Source organism: Leopardus geoffroyi, chromosome B4 (assembly GCF_018350155.1).
Source record: "Leopardus geoffroyi isolate Oge1 chromosome B4, O.geoffroyi_Oge1_pat1.0, whole genome shotgun sequence".
Taxonomy (NCBI): domain Eukaryota; kingdom Metazoa; phylum Chordata; class Mammalia; order Carnivora; family Felidae; genus Leopardus; species Leopardus geoffroyi.
The window spans coordinates 62224448-62247427 of NC_059341.1; the positions used below are offsets into that span (position 1 = coordinate 62224448).

General features: G+C 42.6%; 1 protein-coding gene and 1 long non-coding RNA gene across 5 annotated transcripts in view; both read left to right on the forward strand.

Moving 5' to 3' along the window:
* The window catches only part of CCDC91 (coiled-coil domain containing 91), a 387168-nt gene extending 371144 nt beyond the window's left edge, over positions 1 to 16024 (forward strand). The window contains exons 13-17 of one of the 3 annotated variants that reach the window (XR_006709146.1): positions 9034 to 9223; positions 9721 to 9778; positions 12454 to 12672; positions 13875 to 13975; positions 15101 to 16024. The gene's annotated coding sequence lies outside the window, so the exon portion shown is untranslated. The remainder of the gene's footprint in view (positions 1 to 9033; positions 9224 to 9720; positions 9779 to 12453; positions 12673 to 13874; positions 13976 to 15100) is intronic. The other 2 variants (XR_006709147.1, XR_006709148.1) reach the window with 2 other exon arrangements.
* A 140-nt stretch (positions 16025 to 16164) lies between these two features.
* LOC123591181 lies at positions 16165 to 22259 on the forward strand. 2 transcript variants are annotated; one of them, XR_006709151.1, is made up of 3 exons: positions 16165 to 17013; positions 17627 to 17834; positions 21963 to 22259. It is a non-coding gene; the product is annotated as an uncharacterized LOC123591181 (long non-coding RNA). The 2 variants fall into 2 exon arrangements; XR_006709150.1 differs by lacking the exon at positions 21963 to 22259 and having other exon boundaries at positions 17627 to 17847.
* Positions 22260 to 22980: the final 721 nt, after the last annotated feature.

Here is a 22980-nt window from a genome sequence, read left to right on the forward strand (position 1 = left end):
ACTCAACAATAAGAAAACAAACAACCCAATTAGGAAATGATCTAAAGGCCTTAACAGACACATCACCAAGGAAGATATATAGATGGCAAATAAGCAAATGAGAAGATGCCCTACCCTGTCTTATCAGAGGAATGCATATTAAAACAATGATGAGATACCACTGCACACCTATTAAAATAGCCAAAACCTGGAACACTGACATCAAATGCTGACAACACTCATTGCTGGTGGAAATGCAAAATGATGCAGCCACTTTGGAAGACGATTTAGTGGTTTCTACAAAGCTAAGCATAATACCCTTACCATACAGTCCAGCAACTGTGCCCCTTGGTATTTATCCAATGGAGTCAAAAACTCATGTCCACACAGGAAGCCTGCATGTGGACGTTTATAGCAACTTTATTCATAATTGTTAAAAGTTGGAAGCAAACAAGATGCCCTTCGGTAGGTCAATGGATAAACTGTGGTAAGTCCAGACAGTGGAATATTATTCATTGCTAAGAAGAAATGAGCTCTCAAACCATGAAAAGACATGGAGGAAATTTAAATGCATATTAGTAAGTGAAAGAAAATCTGAAAAGGCTACATACTGTATGATTACAGCTATGTGACATTCTGGAAAAAGCAAAACTATGGAGACAATGAAAACATCAGTGATGAGGGGGACAGCAGGTGAAGGGGAAAGTAACGAATAGCACAGAGGATCTTTAAGGCAGTAAAAATACTCAGTATGATACTCTAATAATAGATAAATATCATTATACATTTGCCCAACCCTTGGAATACAAAGAGTCAGCCCAAAGTAAATTGTGGACTTTGGGTGATTATAATGTGTCCATATAGGCTCATCAATTATAATAAGTGTACCACTCTGGTGGGGGATTTTGGTAATCAGGGGGGCTATGCATGTGTGGGGACAGGGAGTATTTGGGAAATCTCTGTATCTTCCTCTCAATTTTGCTGTGCAACTAACACTGCTTTTAAAAAACTTAAGTCTTTTATATAGAGAAAGAAAAAAATGAGAAAAATATAAACTACAGACTTTGTAATGCTGCTTCCTTAGCCTCACAAATTCTGATCACGGATTTGAATCCATCCCCTGGATTGGCCTAATTAAGCTGTCCTATAGATGTTGCCTTTCCTACCTGTCTCCATGGGGTGGACAGGCTTCAGTTCTGAGCCGCTTTCACTCTCCCATCATGTTCTCCCCCGTGTCTGCAAAGGCGAGTGAATTACAGATAGGCCATACTAATGCAGGCACTGAAGAAATGAATTAGTTCAGTTAATAAGTTAAGAAGTGTTGGTGTATGAATCCTTAGTAATATGATCGTTTTATGATGCTATAAAATCACTTCTTGCTCTAAAATCACTTGCTTGAAACATAAACATGTTTCAAGAGGAATCGGTAATGTCAGAAGATTGCGCTGGGATTTGGGTGAGGTTTCAAGGACGTGTGTTCAAATTTGGTAAAGATATTGGAAAAAATAGCTTGGATGTTGCCATCATTTAAAGTAAACTGTTGGGGGGCACCTGGGTGGCTCAGTCAGTTAAACATCCGACTTCAGCTCAGGTCATGATCTCCCAGTTCAGTCCGTGAGTTCAAGCCCTGCGTTGAACTCTGTGCTGAGAGTCAACTCTGTGGCTCAGAGCCTGGAGCCTGCTTCAGATTCTGTGTCTCCCTCTCTCTCTGCCCCTCCTTGGCTCATCCTCTGTCTCTCTCCCAAAAACAAATAAACATTAAAAAAAATAAAAAATAAATACAAAAAAAATAAAATAAACTGTTGGGGAACTTGGGTGGCTCAGTCAGTCAAGCGTCTGACCTCAGCTCAGGTCATGATTTCATGGTTGGTGAGTTTGAGCCCCACATCGGGCTCTGTGCTGTCACTACAGAGCCCACTCAGATCCTCTGTTCCCCCCCCCCGCCCCCCGCTCTTCCTCCACTCGTGCTCTCCCCCTCTCTCTCAAAAATAAACATTAAAAATAAATTAAAAAGAAATAAAAATAAATTTTAAGGGAGAATGAGCCTCCCCCATGTCTCATGCAGCCTTCCATATGGAGGGAGCTTACAAGTGTAACTTCCATTTCTCTTTGCCCCTTTAGTGACTTGGCTCAAGGCAGCTACACTGGTTTGCAAATTGGTAAATTTGAAGTAAATCTAGTGGTGACTAATAACCCTGTCCTTCTTCTCTTTGGAGATGAGCGTCTACCTGAGAACTCGTCTCCACTGTTCTGCCTCACCAGTGAGAGGCCTGGCCAGACCACCCTTACTGCCACTTATTTGACACCTTGACATTCAGCTGGATCTCACCCTGAGCTGTGTCTTCCAACTTCATTTTAGTCACTGGCCTTTATCTCTGCTACTCCCATGTCTGATTCTTCAAAATACTTACCACTCTCACATGGAAGCAAGATGCTATTTTATTAGGTCCCTGGCCCTCAAAGTCTCTGTGGACTCTAAATCTTCTTGGGAGTCTAGTAACTACAGCACTAGCTCACATGATGGAGATAAAGAGGATCTAAGAAGTGTTGCTTGTTTTTCAAGGTTAATACTCTTTATATTGGGTAGAACACACAGTAGGTGACTCTTCCTTCAATCCCACATAAACGGATGAGACAGAGAGAGTCTCCAGTCCCCAGTCAGTGGTACAGACATAAGAAAGACATTGGCTGGAAGGCCTAAGAGGGGGAGGTTAAGGCTTTAGCTGAGCTTTAAGGAAAGGGTGGTACACACATTCCAAAAAGTGCAGTGTGCTATTAATGGAAAAATAAGCACATCAAGCTGGTTCTGTTGCAAATATGTATTTATAATTACATCCTGTAAGTAACTGAAAACTCTGTCATTACACTAAAAAATGTGAAACCTGCTGGAGCAGCCGAGCGCACGGCACGGCAGCGGCTGCAGCATCAGCAAGTTCCCTCTCACCCGCTCCACGGACAGGACAGCCCGTGGTGATGTTCACCATGGGCTTGGGAGACGGGTTAGCACTAAAGAAAAAAGACAGAAGCTCTAAATGTTGACGCCAACACCCAGGCCTCTCCGTGCGACCACAGCCAGCGAGCAGGCTAAGAGAAGACGGAAGCGACTCTGAGAACTTAAGAGAGCAGTTGGTTGACCTGCGCAGGGCAGCCTGGGTGGGAGCTGAAACTCCGCCCCGTGGCACACCACCGCCCCACGGGAAAGCCGGCTGCAGAACAGACATGCGCACGCTGCGCTTCGGCAAAGCCTCGGAGGCATCCCCTGGCCCGGTTGTGAGCCCCGGACCCAGGCCCTTAGGTAAGCACAGGAACGGGGCTCATCCCCAACAGGAGGCAGTAATGGAACAAAGTCGCGGGCAGGAAAGCACTGGAGGTGCTCCGAGGAGGCAGGTGGGGGAAGGGTTCTGTCTATACACCATGGTTAGCCTTGGAGAGTCACCTGAGGCCACTAGCTCCCATGAACGCCGTGGGCCCCTGTGGCGCCGTGACCGCACTGTTCCTCTCAGCAGCCCACTGATGGTGCGGAGGTGCTCTTGCATAGTTTTTCTGAGCAGGGTACAGTGTCCGTGCTGAGCCAGTCACACGCTCTGGCTCAGGCCTCCTTTTGCTCAATATCAGGCACTTGCATTGCTGCTGACCAGAGACCTGCCTGCTGGTGTACGTTGGAGAAAAACGAACGCCAACACCAACCTTCCGTTTGGGAGACAGGGGAGCCATTTACAGGCTCCAGAGAGCTTTCCCGTCCCTCTCATTTCCTCCTCGGGTCTCATCTGGTGCTGCTCAGGCACAACTGAAAGATCAAATGCTGGCAGACCACATCTGGAAGAGTGTACATCTGGCACTCTCACCCACACCACCTCCCTTCCTCTCACCCTCACAGAACTAAAGATAGGGAGTCAGGACACCTGCTTCCAAGCCCCGGGCCTGCCATTGACTGAGTTCAAGGGCAACGTCATGGGATCACTTCTCTGGGCATAAATGTGTATGAAGTGATTTCTGAAGATCCTTCCAGCTCCAAGATGTGTATTTTTATTTTATTGTTTTAAATATTTATTATTTTTGTGAGGTGAGGAGTAGAGCGAGAGGGTGAGAGCAAGAGAGAATCCCAAGCAGGCTCCATGATGGTAACACCAAACCCTCCCATGGGGCTCGGTCTCATGAACCCATGAGATCATGACCTGAGCCGAAATCAAGAGCCTGAGGCTTAGCTGACTGCACCACCTAGGCACCCCTCAGCTCCATGATACTATTATCCTGTGACAACCTGGAGAAGTAGACAGAAAGAATATTGATACCCTCCATGAAAGTGGAGACCCTGTTGTTCAGAGAATTTAATGATTCTGACCCTAAAGTTACCCACATGGTAAGTGGGTATGTCTCTGAACACTTCATGTAGTGTTTTTTCCACTATATCACACAGACGTGTGTATGAGCACACACACGGATTAACCGTGACCTGCTTCGCTTTAGCTCAGATAACTAGACACAGATGAACAAATCCACGCTTTCAGTTAAATGACACTAATTACTTGGACAGTATGTGGCTAATTAGATTTCAGGAATTGACAACTTACAGACAGAATTTGTCCTAAAGCCCCATTTTATTTGGCTCCCAGAATGTTTTCTATGTATTAAAAAAAATATGTTGCTCTGTCTTCAATTGGGGATATTTTACAAAAAAATCCACATTTTCAAATTCTCTTAAACAGATCTGGCAACATGACAATAATTGGCTGAAATGGGTTTGTCATATTGTCCTTTCAGTTAGTGTTTTTCAGCCTTGGCATTATTGACATTTTGGGCTGTGTGATTCTTTGTTGTGGGGAGCTTTCCTTGTATTTGGAGGTGTTGAATAGCATCCCTGTCCCTCACCCACCTAATGCCAACAACAGTAGCCCCTTCCCACTGTGTGACAACCAGTTGTGACATTGCCAGATGTCTCCTGAAGGGCCAAACTTCCTCAGGTTGGGGGGTTGGGAAACATTGCTGTAGGCATTTGACTAGTGAACCCTGGAAAGCAGAATTTTCGAACCGGCAAAGATGGAATGAAACCTTCTCCTTTTATGGAGTAGGAAACTGAAGCCCATCCAGAGATGTTAAGTAACCTACCCAAGGTGGCACAACTAGGACAACTAGTGAAGTGCCAGGACTGGGACCCAAGTCCTCTGAGTCCTTGTGCAGTGCCCTTTCCCCTCAACCTGCTGCCTCCCACTACCCATTGCCTGCCAGCTTCTACCTGCTCTCCTTGCTGGTGGGATGGTGGCTTGTTGCTCTCCCACATGTGCAGTCTGGTCCCTGCCATTGGGTTTGGGTCACGTGGAGCAACTCTTCACTTACATGGAACATCTGGGTCTAGGCAGTCCCTGTTGTCTCACTCAGATAGAAAGGGGGATTTCATAAACATTACTTTATTCTCTGTTCCAGTCACTTGACATAGGATTTTCCTCATTCCCAGTCTGGTTAGATCACCACTCTCTTCTGCATTCTTCTGCATTCCACAGTTCTTCTAAAGACACTTACAAAAGGTGCCGCCAGAACCAAATGTTTGTTTGAAGTCATTTGTCACTCTGAAAACCCCTCTGGAATGTAGTCATTATACAACAGTTGGATGACATTGTTTATACACTTAGGATTTGTTTCGCCATCTCCAGTCTCGTCCTTTTTTTGATAAAATCAGTTTAAGAACATAGTACTGATTTCCCACAAGAAATATTTTCTTTTTAGAATTAAAGAGTCCTCTGATGTCAGAAAGTTCCTGCCAAGGCTCACTGGACCAGGAGCCTCCAATGCTCACGTTTTCATTGTGGCTCTGCCACATATGGGCTAAGCAAATCTGTAGCTTTCTGAACTATAAAACACTGAGTTTGGGTGGCCTCTTAGATCCATTGAAGCTCTCACATTGAGTTCTATTCTTATTTTATCATTAGTTGAAGAGTTCATATGAAATTTCTCCCTTTATTGAGTCCTGTTCTGATTGGTCAGGCTATTTCATTTTTGACAGAGAAAGCCCCAGAGCCTATCTTAAAATATTATTCCTTTCCACACCCACAGGGTGACTTTTCCATGGTTTAACTTGAAATTTTTCTAGTTGTTGGTGAAATACTATCTTAGTACTTAGTACTTTGCCAAATGGTCAAGTAATTTTCACTCAGGGTATGTCCTTCTTGGATGTCCTGCAGACTGTAAGAATCATTCGAGTGAGGAATAATGGCATGAGTCACCCTCTCTCCCCCCACTGCCATCAATTCTCCCTCCCAATATGGTAGGACATGTCTTATGTCATCCTGTATTGTGATCTGGAGTTTATGGAACACTGCCACGTGACCACCCACTACTGCGGAGTCCCACTCTGAAGTTTGTGCTTAGTGTTATGGTTTCTATTCTGGATATATAACTCTTTGGCATGGTTTCCTACTGTCTTGGCTTCTGATTGTCTTTTCCCTTTCCTTTCCTTTCCTTTCCTTTCCTTTCCTTTCCTTTCCTTTCCTTTCCTTTCCTTCCCTTTCCTTCCCTTCCCTTCCCTTCCCTTCCCTTCCCTTCCCTTTCCTTTTTTTTCTTTTTCTTTTTCTTTTTCTTTTCTCTTTCTTTTTTTCTTTTTATTTCTCTTTTCTTTCTTGGAACTTGAGGAAAGACTCCTTGCATGAAAGGTAATGATAGCAGCATGGCAGTGTATACAAAGGATATGTGAGTAATGTCCCCCTGTATAATGTTTTGGGTAGGCTTGCTCATGAGGTATGTTTGCACCAGTGGACAAGGGGAAAAAATTCACCAGAAGGCCAGATTCATGAATTGAAGAAATGAATTGGGCATTATGGGCAGACTACAATTTGGACTCCCCCAACACACACCAGATGGTGCATGTAGAGCTGAAAGACTGCTCACCGGTGATCACCTGATCGGGATTGGTTGAGGGACTGGGCAAGGCTGGGCCCACAGATGAAGCCTTCACCGCCTAAAACCTAGCAGGGTCAGAAGACCAGTGCAGCGCCAGTCGCTCTATTTCCAAACCACAGCCACTCTTAATCAGACCCACGTTGCGAGTCTCTGTGTGGAGATACACGCACCTTTTTCTTTTGTCTCTATATCAAGAATGAAATAAAATCAACTTGTTTAAATTTTTGCTTATTATAAAAAAAAACACATTACTATCGATTGAACATTGACTTTGTGTCAAACATTCTACCTATATTGTTTTGAGGATAGTTGCTAGCTGTCCTGAAGTATGTATTCTCTTTTCCTTTGTTAGCAAGACAAGTCCTGATTTTTTTTTTAATTTAAATTCTAGTTAGTTAACATACAGTGCATTATCGGTTTCAGAAATAGAATTCAGTGATTCATCACTTACAACACCTAGTGCTCATCACAAGTGCCCTCCTTAGTACCCATCACTCATCTAGCCCATCTACCACCCGCCTCCCTCCATCAGCCCTCAGTTCTCAATCATTAAGAGTCCCTTGTGGTTTGTTTCCCTCTCTTCCCAACCTGCTCATCCATATGATCACCTGTTTTTTTTCTTAAATTCCACATATAAGCAGAAGTATATGGTATTTGTCTTTCTCTGGTTGACTTATTTCACTTAGCATAATGCACTCTAGCTCCATCCAGGTCGTTGCAAATGGCAAGATCTCATTCTTTTTGATGACTAATACTCCATTATATACATATACCACATCTGTATCCATTCATCAGTGGATGGACATTTGGACTCTCTACATAGTTTGGCTGTTGTTGATAATGCTGCTAGAAACATTGGGGTGCACGTGACCCCTTTGAATCTGTATTTTTGTATCCTTTAGGTAAATACCTAATAGGGCAATTGCTAGATCATAAAGTAGTTCTATTTTTAGTTTTTTGAGGAACCTTCATGCTGTTCTCCAGAGTGGCTGCACCAATTTGCATTTCCACCAGCAGTGCAAGAGGGTTCCCATTTCTCCATATCCTCACCAACACCTGTTGTTTCTTCTGTTGTTAATTTTAGCCATCTGATGGGTGTGATGTGGAATCTCATCGTGATTTTGATTTGTATTTCCCTGATGATGAGTGGTGTTGAAGTTTAGCTGGGTACGTGGCATCCCGGTGGAAGACTCTGGCTTGTAGTTTGTGGTACAGCTTGTTGTGACCACATGACTAAGTGCTAGCCAATGGGATGAGAGCAGAAAGATATAAACAACTTACAGTTCATACCCTTAAATTTAGGGAAAGATTGTGCCCTTCCCTTCTCCTTCTTTTTCACTGGCTGGAATGTAGATGTGGAGACAAGAGTTGGGAACAGACAGTTTAGCCCTGAGGTGAAAGCTATGTGTTGAAGATGCAAAACAGGATCCGAGGAGCCTGGCCCCAAACTGGGGAGCTATGCTGTTAACTCTGGACTCGTTGTGTTCAGACTGTATCATGAGAGAGAAAACATCCCGCCTCTTTTAAACCGTGGTTATTTTGACTTTTGTTATAATAGCCAGACCTGTTTTCAAACTAATAGTGGCATTCATTTTTATACTCTTTGTGCAAATGAGCGTGTACACCTCAAAGAAATAAATAATTTGCCTGAAATTGCTTATGGAACAGTCCCCTCAAGCAGCTCAAATATGATGCTTTCTCTTAGAATTCCTCTCTGATATGGAAATGCCAGTGAAATCATGCAGCTCTTTCCCCACACCACAAGAATAGCCAAATCTGAATGACATGCGCATCCCGGAGCATCTGCCTGGCTGAGTGGGTGAGGGTACGTTCTCTGCCAGCCTCCATCCTGAAGTCCCACCACGGCAGAGGCTGAGTTAGTTTTGAGGTTCAGATAGCCTATGTGGTAAGTCAATAAATATTTCATAAAAAATGGTCGTCTTCACTTGGTATCAATTTCATTACTAGCATTTTATCCTTAAGGGCTTATGTTTGGAGTTTTGTATATTTAAAACAAAGTTATTTAGCACCAGAACAGAGATTATGTTGCAAGATATTTTATTTGCTTATTTAACATTTTTAAATATTGTGTGTTCATGAGGTTTGGGTTGTGACAGCTATCATGGTATCTCTGACTTGTTTTGTTTTGTTTTTTTCTTTCAGGGCTACTGAGGTCCTTACTTAGGAGATTCCAAAAAGAGATATGACCGCCAGCGTTTCTTCAGTCCTCTCTGACAAAGAAGACGATGCATCTTCATGGTGATCTCAGCGCTTCTAATGCCATTTGGAAATTCGGAAACGGCTCAATTATATCTGTGAGCCATAACTTAATCATCTCTGAAGCTGTTTCCAGGTAAGTCAGAATCATGATGGCAAACAAAGCGAGAGGCAGAAGGAGACATTTCTTCCACTTCTGCATATGAGTGGGAGTGACTGAGTCATGAAAGCCAAAGCTGGGAATGAAAGCAGGGACCAGATGAAATGGCAGGAAAGCCAAGATAGCAAGGAGGGAGGGATCAGGGGTCAAAACAAGCAGGGAACCAACCAGGCTGGGGAGGGTTCATCTGCACCAGCTTTGAAGCTTTTTGAGGCTGGGGGAGAAGGAAAGGGTTAAAAGAAAATTTAGAGAGCTTTACTTGATATGAATATTTTACTGAATGAGAAAAAACGGTCACCGTCAGCAGTGCTTGAGACCCAAAACTGGTATGAAGTTCAGAGGCATGATGTTATAGGATGGCTTATAAACTGACAATGAGGAAGTTGCTTAACCTTTACAGTGATTGGTTATTATGGTGGGGGTTTCCAGATGGCAGGGGATTGGTTAAAAGTGCTCTTCTTATACCATTTTAGGAGGACATTTTAAATTTCTGTTATGATTATCAGTGGCATATACAAGAAATAACCTAAGGTAAGTTTCATGTACACTTATAAAAGAAGCTGCATTTAGTTTTGCTTATTTGGCATAAATGGTTCTGTTTGCTTGGGAGATAGATGTTCAAGGCTGATCTCCATCTTATTTTATTTTAATTCAAATAAATAAAAATTGTTGAGGGTCTGCTATGTGCCAGACACTGTATATTATCTAATCAAATTTTCACATAAATTCTTTAGATGGTATAATTACTATTTCTTAGCTGAGAATGATGGTCTTCAGAAGTTAGCCCAATGATGTCACATGACTGATGAATAGTAGATCTGGGATTCAGACTCTGGTCGGATTCCAAAGCCTGTGTTCTTTCTGTCTACAGCAATGACTCCAGAGTCAGAAGCCAGCCAAGAGAAGGCAGGTTGTAATGAACTGGGTAGAGCTGACAGGGAGTCAGACGTGGACTTTGTGTAACCATATGGAGACAGGGTATCCTCTGGCACAAGGCTTTTAAGGAGTAGACTGTCTTTGGGGAAACACATTGGTAAACTGCCCTGGATGTGGGCCAAGAGATCCCAAGGTCAAGGTCTAGAAGATAAAGGCAAAACCAAATTTCTCTGCAGAGGAAGTCAACTAGGATTTGGGATGTAAGCCAAGAATTTGACAGAAGAGGGGAGGAGTTAAAAGAAAAGAGGGGGCCAAGTATAAGGTGGGAGGTGGAAGCTACAGGGAAATGTGGCCAGGGAATGAGGTCCTGGTGATGAGGTACCTGAGGGGCTTTGAAGACTAGGAATGTGCAATATTTAGTCATAAGCAGATTGGTCACTGCACTGTTGACTCCAGCAGTTGTCTGAATTGTCCTGTAAAAGTATGTCACACACACTTGCACAGCCTTGTGTTTGAGACAGGCTCACGTGGAATGTCCCAACAGGAAAACAGAGCGCTGCTTAGTGTGGAGGAAGAGGCGACAGTAGAAAAGAGAATAGGCATAGAAAAGAGAGGGCTCCATACATGGAGCGATTAAGCCTCAGCCAGAGGTGGCCGGGACAGTTATAAACAACCTCCTGCCCACATGTCAAAGATTAACGAAGAGTTTGAAAGAGTTGCTGAATGGCTTACCTCATAAGGCATGAGAATTCAAAACAGTTTCATTTAAATATGAAAGGGCAAGTTGACTTTAGCTGACATCTGGTTTATGAAAAGAAGATATTTCTAAAAGAGCTACTCAAGGATGAAATGGGTGACCTTGGGCAAGCAGTAAATTCGCCATCCTTGGTAACGTTTAAGCACAGATAATAACAAAACCCAGGCATGGCAGTGGCAGAGTTGGAAGGGACCAACTATACAACCTGTTGAATTCCCTCACAACCCTGAGAGTCCAGATTCTAAGTCTATAAATTTGTGAGTCTACAAATTTGCAATTTGTAAGGCTCCTAAGTGAATTAAGTATCCAAGCAAACAGAACCATTAACATTGGAGAGATAAAGTTGCCTTACTATTGAGACACACTTCTGGGTCACTCAGGACTTTCTCCTATGCTCCCTGACACTCCATTATGAGTGGTGTGGTTTAGGCAGCCCAGGATTTGCTTTTGGAGCAGGTGGGCTAGTGTGCCTGTCTGAACAGGGATTCAGGCTTCAGTGTCAGCTGAAGAGGAATCTAACCTTGTTTGCCTTTTGAGATTTGTGTCTGAACCTGACCACCCTTTGTCCCAGCTCTTTAGTGATGTCCGAGGGTTGGAGGCATCTCAAGGGAGTGAAAGCCCACCAGCGTCATGAGAGATGGAAGAGAAAGAGAGAAAGAAGCAGCAGTCTATGGAGAAAGTCAGGAACAACTAGCTCCCTTTTCTCCCTGGCCTGGCCAGAAAGAAAACAAACCAGATGCTGCTTCAATCCTAGACTGTTTGCAGGCACAAAGTATATACCGATGGCTAAAAAACAACTAAGAATATTATATTAAAAAAAAAAAGCTTCCTGGATTTTCTCTCAAAATGCACCCAGAAACCCAGAATAGTATATTCCCGCAAGTTGGAGAAAAATACCTAAGTAAATATGATATCCTGCCAATGCTCAAATTTTGAATCAGCCAGGGATGAAGATAGCTTGGGTACATGAAATTCATAGATAAACCATAAATTTACAAAAAGCAGACTTTATTGGTTTGAATTTCAGCTTGTAAGGTATTTCACCACCCACTCAGTGTAGAACGACAGTGAGTAGTCAGAAGTCACGAAGGAGGAGGAGACGCAAATAACTTACATCAACCACAAACTAGATCATCAGCCCTGGAAAGTTGACTGTAGACCTCAGACAGTCTCTGATATTTGAATTAAGATTAAAAGTTCCCATATGAAGCCGGTCTAGGAAAGGCATTCTTGATGACTCTCTCAGACTCTCCCATGTGTTAGATTCCTCCACTGAGTGGGACTGAACACGTCTCTGGGGTTCACACCCACTCAGATTAGGTTCAAGAGGCTAAGCAGTTCAGTTCTTGCCCCAGAGCTTCCTTCCTTTGCGGTAACTAGAAGTCAGTTGACCACCTCACCTAGGAGTTCTGGAAGAATTCTGAGTCCCATGTAAGCTGCCTGTCAGCTTCAGAAATGGTTTTCTTCCAAGAAACTATTTTTGAGTTGTGAAAAATGTTAGCACGCATGACCTCCTGTTCTTCCACGTTATGAGCATTTTGAAGCCATTTCTCCAATCCAGATGTTGTGCTAGTTTCTGCAGATATAAAGATGAAGACACCATCGATGCTTTGGAATAGCTTGGAGCTTAGTCAATACGGTGCTCATGCGAACAAGATGAAAACCCAGCAGGCTAACCACTAAAGGGCAGAATGTACTGTGCACGCAGGGGCTCTGGAATTTGGGAAAGGCCTCCCAGCAGAAGAGGAGCCTCAGCTGAGCCTCTAAGGATGGTTGAATGCAAGTTAATCAGGTGAGAAACAGGGAATGGCATTTCAGAAGGCAGGAATGGTACCTTGCAAAGGTACAAAAGAGGGAGAGATGAGGACAGTGGCATAAGGAGCGCAAGTAGTGCCAGGGTCAAAGCAGTACATTGTACCCTCTGGCTACCTAAGAGTTTCCCTGGAAAATGAACAAAGGCATGGCGAAGCTCAGGTGCTTTCCTGCATTTAACATTCAACAAACCTAGAGATACCAACTCAGAGCAAAAGGAAATGACACACCCTGACTGGTTTCTTTGTGATACCCCAAGACAAGCACCAAGGGACTTAGAGATTATTGTCTCTGTAACAGTCAGGGCTGCTCATGTGTGTGTGACCTGCAGCCACACAGCGCTCTGTGCTCAGAAGCCTTTGGACTTGGGCGAATCTCTGCAAGTGCTGTCTTGAAATTCTTTAATACATCTTGATCAGAGGGCCCTCCCTGCATTTTCATCTTTCACTGGGTCCCCCAAATAATGTAGCTGATCCTGAGAATAGGTCATTTTCAAAGAATTTAAAATAGTTCAGTACTGTCATATACAATGTGGAAGGAGGGCAAGGTGGCTGAGGAGGTTGAGAAGGTAGGCAGTGGCATATATGGAAAAGCCTGGAAGCCTTGCCTTTAAAATTTGCCTGTGGGAGAAGGATAGTCATTGAAGACTTTGAACAAGAAAGTAACGCGAAGAGATTTGACTTTTAGATCACTCTAGTGTAATGTAGGTGATGGAGTGGAAATGTCGCAGTTTTTCCCATATGAAATTAACACCTTTTGTTGTTCAGATTTCATTTATCAGGTCTGAATTTTTGATCCATGTCAAAAGGCAAAGGTCCCTGAGAGGAATAACTGCTGCTATGGTTAATGTACATTTTAGGGTCAATTAAGATAGCAAGACCTGTGAGTACTTTTGAGAACTGAAGGTCGGAAAGAGAGAATGGAAACCAGGAGGCAGAGGGTTCTGTATTGAGGAGGGGACCATAGAGAGGCTGAGCCTTTAGACGGAAGCTTATAGGCTTTTTCTTTGTTTTCATTTTTCACAAGACCAGCCTGACCCACACGTAAGATTTTTTTTTTCCCTAAAATTGCTTTTAGCACTCCCTACCTAGGGTCATTTAGTGCAGCGGTTCTCAAAGTGTGGTTCCCAGGAAAGCAGCATCAACATCATGTGTTAGAAACGCATTCTCTGCCCCATTTTAGGTACACTGACTCAGAAACTCTGGGGGCAGAGACCCCGCAATCTGCTGCTGCTACCAGCCTTCCAGGTGATCCTCATGCAGCTAAGACCTGTTGCATCATTCGTGAGTTGTCTATGTCCTTGGAACTCACACATGACCAGTGGAAATGCCTATCTGGTATTAGAATGGAGAATCAAAAGTGATTTTCATACCAAGAAAACGTTTGGCTTTGTTCTAAACATGCTTTTCATGGAAGTGTATTCAGTGGGTGATCTGAGGTTATATATGATTACAGTGTCTTCATAGGTGATAATTCCATAGTTCCAGAATGACTATAAAAGGTCATGTATTATTGCACAGACTCAGAATCATAGCTGCTGGAGCTAACTATGGCATTTAGCAAAACAAGATGAAGATGATTCTTTTTTGTGTATGCAAGCACGGTTGTTATATGGGAAGCATGTTTCACTTGTACCGTCATCTTCCAAAGGAAAATCTTTGCTGATAGTGCTGGAATTTTCATTTCTCTGCGCCTTACATTATACCAGTAGTGTCACGGCTATGTTTAATACATATCCAAAAGTTGCTTTCGTTTACATAGTCTATAAAATTTCTGAAATGCAGTCTAAGTTGCTGTTAAAACCAGCATTTCTCAGATTCTTTCCATTGTCCTCCATGAGTAATCCAATATACATGGAAGGATAAAAGAGTAAACACTTTTGTGATAGTCCAAATTTTTCCAATGGAATTTTAAACAGTTTGACAGTTCAGTCTTGTTAAAAAGTGATATAAAATAAATGCTTCTTAGCAAACAATTGTCCAGTAAATATTATAATTCTGTCTCATATTCTCACAGTGGATTGCTTTCTGAGTCTTTCAGTGGAATTCTTTCAAATTAGAGCTCAATGATCTTCTTTATATTTTATCCAAGGTTTGAAATACATGAACCTGTCTCTACTTACTTGAACAATGGCCTCTATTATGGTGTCTTTTTCTTTAAATCCAAATATTATACTCAGCATTTTAGGAATTCCCTATTCCAAATACAGGCAATTAAATTGTCTATAAGTTATTCAGAGCCCTAGAAAACGAAATGAAATAGGAGTTTGTACTTTGAAATGAGTTCAAAAATGTGTACCATTTGTCAATGCTAGACTCTGTCAAATAGTCCTCATTATCTTCTGGTTCTGCTGTTAACAGACGAAATAATCTGACACAGACTTCTCTAACAAAAATATTTCCTTCTAGGAGAAGTCTGGCCTTTCTCAGCAATCAGGATTCAAATTCTTGACCTTGAAGATGGGAGAGAGAACAGAATGCTTCTTGGTGCCACTCTAAGCTGGATGAAATTTGAAAACATCCCCCAGGATGAATAGGGGAACATGCATGGAAATTTGCATTGCTTTTAGCAAAATCTAGGACTAATTTGGAGCGGATAGCCTGGTACTCCAGAATAAGAGAAAACCAAGTGTGGAACTTTGGAACCCCTGGAGATGTTGCCTGGGGACAGGGCTCAGATGCAAGGTTCACATCACTGGCCAAAGAAGGCAAGATGATTCTGAGTTGAGACCGGAACAAAAGTGGTCATCATCCTTTCATGTTCAGTGACTGTTTACCCCAACCTTCTGTGCATTTTCCCTTTTAATTTAGGATCCTGAAAGTGTGATTCTGTTCCCACCCTCTCGTAAACTTCAGTAAAACAAGGAAGTAAACAAGTGTTTATTGAACCAACTTGAAGGAATGAAAGAATGGTGGTCTCCTTAATCATTTCAGGATACTTGAATATTAACCCAAATGAATTTCTAATTAGCGGACTTTGAGACAGTGTGAAGAAAGTGTCTGGGAGCAAGAGCCTCTTTCTAAGAGCAAAGGGGCTGGGGTTACAAACTCATTTCTTTTCTCCCCAGCTGCCTCGTCCACCTCTTTCCACATATTATCCTTCTTGGCAGGGAGCAGGGGGGATAGGGTATCCATCAACGCCACCGTTTTCCTCTTCCATCAGATCACCATTTCCTCTTCCTTGTCTGGTGCTTGAAACCCTCACTGTCTGTCTCCATCCATCAGTGAAAGGGTGGGATGGCAGAAAGTGGGAATTCCCTACTGAACACTTCTACTTAGATATCCTAGAGGGACTATAAATACCATCTGAAAAATAAACTCCCTACATCCATACCTGCTCCTTATGTTGAAGAGCCTCTGTTATTATGGTATCATCACCCAGTTGGCCAAGTGAAGAGTTTGGAGATACTGGGTTCCTTGGATGGTAGTTAAACTACCATGAGGACATGCAGCGGGGGTTGTATGCAGCGTGAAGAGTGAGAAGAAAAGGTATTTTGGAAAACAGAGATTAGGTTTCAGCCGGGAACATGTGGAGAAAGGCAGGAGCTAGGGTCTGAAGGGCAGGCATGGGGCGCCAGAGCCCACAGTAAGGCTCAGAAAACCTCAGCTAGAGCGGAGGCTAGAAGGTAGGTAAAGTGAAGAGAAGAGGGGCAACTACAAGTGTCTTCCCTGGATGGGGGGCACTTCTCTAACCCTCCAGATTTGAGAGGCATTCTCACTTCCTTTCCTGCTCAGCTTCCAGTGACAATGTTTCCATGCTGAAACACCCTAATGCATGTGATTGTTTCAGAGACAAGTTCTGGAAAGGACATGGTCCCATCTCCTATTGAACCCAGTCCAACAAACAAACCGAAAGTAATCAGAACTAATTCATATCTTTGCTCAATCTCTCAGGAAACAGGCGAAGGTGGAGCTGGGATAGACAAAGTATGTTTTCATGCCCAAGAAAAGTAGCAAATTGTTGCACAAATCCATTCATCCCTCATTCACCACTTTTCATACTCCTCACTTCCTAATATCTTCTGAAAATCCCCACACTCTCAACTCCCAACTTCAATACCCACTCACTTTCTAATATAAACCTTCCAGCTTCTCCAGATTGCCCCCAGCTATTTACTTACACCAAAATTCATAATAAGGTCCAGTTGAATGTGTGAGTCTGCGTCAGTGGGAGGGATCCTCCCTGAGTCAGGGAAATGGGCTGATTCACTCACATTGTTTCTGCCTGCAATGTTCTTCCTTCAGCTATCTGTATGTCTTTTTTATAAGAAGAAGAAGGAGAAGAAGAAGGAGGAGGTGGAGGAGAAGGCAAACTTAAAAAGGTGAGCTGTATGTCCTTTCAATGTGCCACGGATACATTGTTTAATAGGCTTACACAAGAATGTGCCTTATTTTACTCACTGTTTACTATGGATTAAAAATCCTAGATGTAGTGAAGTTACTTGTTATAGATTTTTTTCCAGGAGAGACCCAATTTCTGTCTGTTAGATAACCTCAAAGAATATAGTTTATATAGGATATAGCTATATAGGACGTTAACCAGTTTAGTCTCCAATGTAACATCCTTTCTTAGGATGTCCCTGTAAATGACAGATTTTTCAATGCCCTTTTGAACCAATCTTAACATTTCATTGATCCTTTACTAACTACTGAGTGGAATAAATCTTTGACATATGTTCAGCTTCTATTTATGCAAGAGTCGCTTTTTGACTGTTTGAAAATTATACTTTAACAACTCTTACTGAACCCTAATGTCCTTCAGATACCTGCTCAAATGCCACCTTCTTGTGGAGGCTTTCTTTGACCATGCTATAGAAAACAAGACCCTGTGGACATGCTCAGTGTTTCCTAGCTCTGTTCCTTTGTTTTATTTGCCTCACAGCATTTATGTCTACCTGATACTTCATTTTGATTTTTTTTTTTTTTTGTCTCTAGCCACCAGAACGGAAGCTCTGTGACCTTAGACACTTTGTACCCCACTGCCTGAAGTGATAGCTGGCATGTAATGAACACTCAATGAACATGGAATGAATGAATGAATGAACATTCTAGTATCATGCATGCCTGCTCCTCAGAGGCTAATTACATTGTATACAGCCACACTTGTCAACCCTACACTTGGAATGATGGTGCATATTAAAAGGTATGGTCCTGAAGTTGTATTTTTTTCTGTCACCATTGAGTGACTTCTTCTGGGCCCTTTAGAGAGACAGATACCTTTGCAAGTTCGGTTTTCCATCTGTTAATGGGACCATAACACACCTGAGAAACCATCTATACCCTTGCATGTGGCACTTGAACTTTTCAATGTGGAGACCCATATAAAGGCCAATGTAAGTGACATTATCATTGCTGTCTCATTGCTTCGACTATTAATAGTGATTGTCAACGATGACAACTTTCAGGCAGTATGAAGCCTTCCAGAGTATTTTTCTTTTCTTCCAGAGTCTTCAAGACTAATACTCAACCTGAAAACATCTTCCTCTTACCAAGACAGCACTTCCTAGGAAAACGTATTTTTCAGGTAATTTTACTTCAGTACAAGTGGGCTTCTGTCCTTGTACAGCACGTAAGAGAAGAAACTCACTTATGAAGTACTTTACTACCTTATCTAAATAAGGGAAAAGAAAATGTACCAGGAAGCCTCAGAGCCAAATTGAGCTCAAATGCAGGCATCCTCCTCAGCTACACCTCTCAGGAAAGCACCTCCTTTAAATACATATTTGTACCACTTCAACATCAGAAAAACTTGGTATTTTCCAAAACAGTTTTTTTCCCCTGTCCAATAGCTAGAAATTTCTTAGGAGTGAGTGTCTTCCCTAAAACAACAAACCATCTTCTTTTAGCTCTGTGCCCTCAGAGAAAATAAGACAGCCTCAGAGATTTGAGTTTCCGTAACCTCAGCACTTGTAGACAGTAAGCAGACTAGCAGGGGACTTCACCAACAGTTATGATCTGGTGGTACAGCGGGAAATCTGTTTTTGGAAGCTAAAATCAATGGGCACTCCTTGAGCTGGGAAGATTCTGAGGTTTAGCAGCTTAGATAGCAGAGATGGTAACATGCTGACAAAGATGGCTGAAGCCATACGTCAGGGAGCAGTCCTATTGTAACTACATTAGGAACACTCCAATGATTGTAAGCATAGAATATCTCTGTCCAAATTCAACAGAAATTGTAAGAAACCTCAGATTACTTCTCAGAGGAGCAGGGAGCATCGTCTGTGCTAAAATCAGAAAGTGGAGTGGCCTGGAGGCCTTCCTAGAGGAAGGTTGGAAGTTACCAGGGCATTCGATTCAGTCCACCTTGGCAGGAAGACCCTAAGAATGCTTTTCGGCTCTTCCTCTGGATACTCCTTCTTTAAATTCCTTAGTGACTGTCTCCACTTTCCCAGATCAGGTCAAATATCTTAGCAAGTGGAAAATACCCTCGTATTATAAAACAAAAATATGGAGGACTTCTGCCCCATGCCTCCAAAAGATTGGTTAATGGGTGGTTACATGTTTACTGTCTTAGTGTAAGGCTAAGTGTGCACTTTTCAGGCTGATGAATTGGAAACTTCTCTTCAGTAGGTGACAGCAGGCCTGCTTGAAAATTGTTTCTCCTGTCAAAATAGTACTGATAGTAATAGCTACTATGCATGGAGAGAGCATAGTGGTAAAGAGCATGGGCCATGGAGTCAGATGGATTCCTGACTCTGCTGCTTACTATTTGTCCATTTCCTAAGCAAGTTATTTAACCTCTGTATGTTTTAGTTCGCTCGACTATAAAATGGAGATACACAAGGAAACTAACAACGGCAAACAATTTCAAATGTTTGCTAGGTACTGAACATTATTCTGGTGTTTTGCCTTCATTAACTAATTTAATGCGTTCCATGACCCTATGAGGTGCGTGCCTTTGTTATGTGACTCCTGAGTTTCCTGCACTCTCCTGCCTTGAGTTCCAGAGACCCTGGACACCTGTGAAGGAGGATGACGTGCTTCACGGGCATTATCTCATGTAATCCTCACAGCACTTTTATGAGGAGGGCACTCTTATTTGACCCACTTCTGCTTGAGAAAACTGAGGTGCAGAGGTTAAGTAACTTACCCAAAGACAGCAAGTAGCAGTGCTTGGAAAAATAGGCAGACCATGCTGTTAATTATTAGGCATCATAATATTTGTTCCCCCAGAGCTCCCCCTGTTTGTTAAAGGGGAATGAAACCAACTCAAATCACATGTTTGTGAATGGGAAACATTTAAAAAGGATGGCTGAAGAGCTGCCTCCAGTGCTTGCATCAAAATAAACAGAACTGATAGACACAATCAAAATCTCTGGCTTTAATTTTGTTGTTGTTGGGTTTTTTTCCCCTTTGGTAGAGGATTTTATGATGAAGTTTCCATGAGAAAAGGGATCCTGTGGTCATGTAAAATAATCAACAAAAAGAATGTAGGAAAGGGTACTGGTAAGCCATATGAGGAAATCACTAACAAGATGTTTGTCTCCATACTGACATGAAATTACCCAAATGTATGATTTCACAATCTACAAGATGGCAATAAACTGCCCCTAGAGGGCGCCAAAGTGATCTCTCTCTCTCTCTCTCTCTCTCTGTCTCTGTCTCTGTCTCTCTCTCTCTCTCTTTTGCAAATCTGTGTCTGTAGATCTGATCTGGACCTCCTGCATCTCTGAGGGTTTCTGGATGGTCCTTAAAAAGCCCCTCAGGGCCTTCCTCTGGTTTGGGGTGTGGGCCACGGTCACCCAGAAAGCTAAATGCAGCCTCTGGGTGATAAAAGCCCTGCGGTAAACTGACTTCCAGCTAACCGCAGGGCAGGCGAGAGCGTCTAATGCAACCACAAAGTGGTTTGCTGGCACAGAACTTTCCCAACCTTTGGAACAAGATACCAGCGGATGTTGTTTAGTCTCCATCTTGGAAATCTTTCTCTCGGCAAGAGGAAAATTCTGATATCCATCAGTCTGAAATCAGCTGGGCACAGCCTTAGGTGGAGGCAGGGGGGCAAGCATGTTGTTTGTGGGATCTCACAACCTCAAAACCTATGGTTGCAAAGGAACTGCTTACCCAATTAATTATGAAACAGGCAAGGATACAGACACTGGCGGGGATCAACAAACTGCATGTAGACTAGCAGAGCTCCTTGAACTATGACATTTGTTTTTCTAAAAATGTTAAGAGAAATTAAATTTTAATGCAGAATTAGGGGTGCTTGATGAACTTCTGGAGTCTTCAGTATGCATGCAATACCTAGCATCTTGCTGTCAGCTCGACATGGACTCCTAACAGATGTCCTTTGTCAAGGTCGCTGTGTTGAGCTTGAACAGAACCACTGACCTCATGCAATCAGGCTGCTGCATTGGGATCCCTGTTCTGAAGAAACTGAGATTGACAGTGTTGAGACCTTGAGTTTTTTTCTTTACAGTATCGCCACTGCTTATTCTTCAGCCCTGCCTTTGAGCTAGAAATTGATGTACTTGGCTGATGAGACTAAATTACATGAAAGAATGGCTTTCATCATATTGCTCAATTTAGGGATTTCTTTCATTTCAAAGGCAAGGTTAATTACCTCTAGAAAATGTTAAGCAATTATCCACTAATAATAGCAGGGAAGATGCTCCTGGAGCAACCAATTCAAGGTGGAGGGAGGATTTGTGAGGAAGGCAAGAGACTTAGATTTGAATTAGCGCTGAGAAATGAAAACTATGTTAAGCTTTTAAAGACTTTAATGGGGAGAGACAAGACTGTTGCTTTAGCCCTTCAGCAGCCTTGGCCGTCAGTTTATCCCATTTTTTTTTCCAGGACTTGGAGGAAAGACCTAGTTGATGCATATTCCCTGTGATTTTTTCCTGTAACCGCTCATAACTGAGGGTGGAGGGGGCTCAGGTCTCTGGCAATCAGTGGGATATAACAAAGGTGTGGGCTCTGCATTAAACGTGAAGAAGAATCTAGTCTGAGACTTTTCAGTTGCATCCAGGGATTTCCTATATTGCTGTATATTAGAGTACTCACAGTTCGGAGACTTGCTCTTGGAGTTCAGTGATGAGTGATGTCTTCCAAAAGCCTGGGCCCTTCCACGTGTACCACACACACACACACACACACACACACACAGAGTGCTATTTTATCTCTCCCTCTCATGCTCAACTTCAAGTCATTGTACAATGATAAAGCTTCCAAGTAAAATTATCTGCCATTTGCTCAGCTCAAGATCCTATGGCAGGTGGACATAGAAAGCTGAACAATCAACACTCTGTTCTTTCTTTGATTCCTTTAGTTCGAGAAGGAAGCCTGCGGTTCTTTGTGTACAGAAGCTTGTTACCACATGCTGGACTTTCTCCCTGTTGTGGACATAGTTCTCACGCAGCCCCAGAATTCCTTAGCATCTGGGAGGAAAGCTGGTCAGTAGATACCAGAAGATGCTTGGAGGAGTGGGCCCAACCTGGTGCTGAAGTGGGGGCAGTTGAGATACTTCTCTATCCCAATAAGGCTTCAATGCAGGGGATACCAATTCTAAAAGCAATGCTAGCAGGCAGCTGCCTGCTGTTCAAATAAAATCCTGTTGCCACATGAATGCATTTCAGTTCCTTTCTCTCCAGACAGAGCAATTCCCAGATCTCATGGGCTAACCATAAGATGATCTTAGAACCCCCAAATTATAGCCCTTTAACATTTCAGTATTAATCTCCTATGTGCTTAGGCCTAAATACGATAGGGTTTACAGGAATTGATCTTTAAATTGAAGCTCAGAATTTCAAGGATTCTGCAAGGGAGGAGATTATTTAGTTGCTGGGAGAGAATTATTTATTTGCAATTATGAGCATTGAGAAATCAGGATTCTCATTTCTGACAGGTAGCAACCACCATCAGTATGTGGTGCCTATTTTGGACAGTTTAGGACCTGATGTTAAAGCCTACCTTTAAATATTGAAAGTAAAGAAAAATAAGAATACATCATGTGACAAATCTCCCAGGTAATGCAAAACAAAATATAAAACTTTTCTAGACAGTGAAATTAGTTAAATTCATGTTACAGAAACCACACAACCTAAACAGACTTGTTTTCCTTCTTTTTCTTCTGTGAAGTTCCAAGGGCATTTTGTCCACTAGGCAAAGCTCAGTTACCGACCTTTGCCTTTTTTTTTTTTTTTAACCACGTTCTAGCTTGGTCACAACTGTGGGTCTACCTGTCTGTTTATTCCCATGTCTGAAATATCACTAAATGTTACATAGATGAGCTGGAAAGAACAGTCAGAGACTCTTAGTCCCATCCTTCTATTTTATAAACAAGGAAA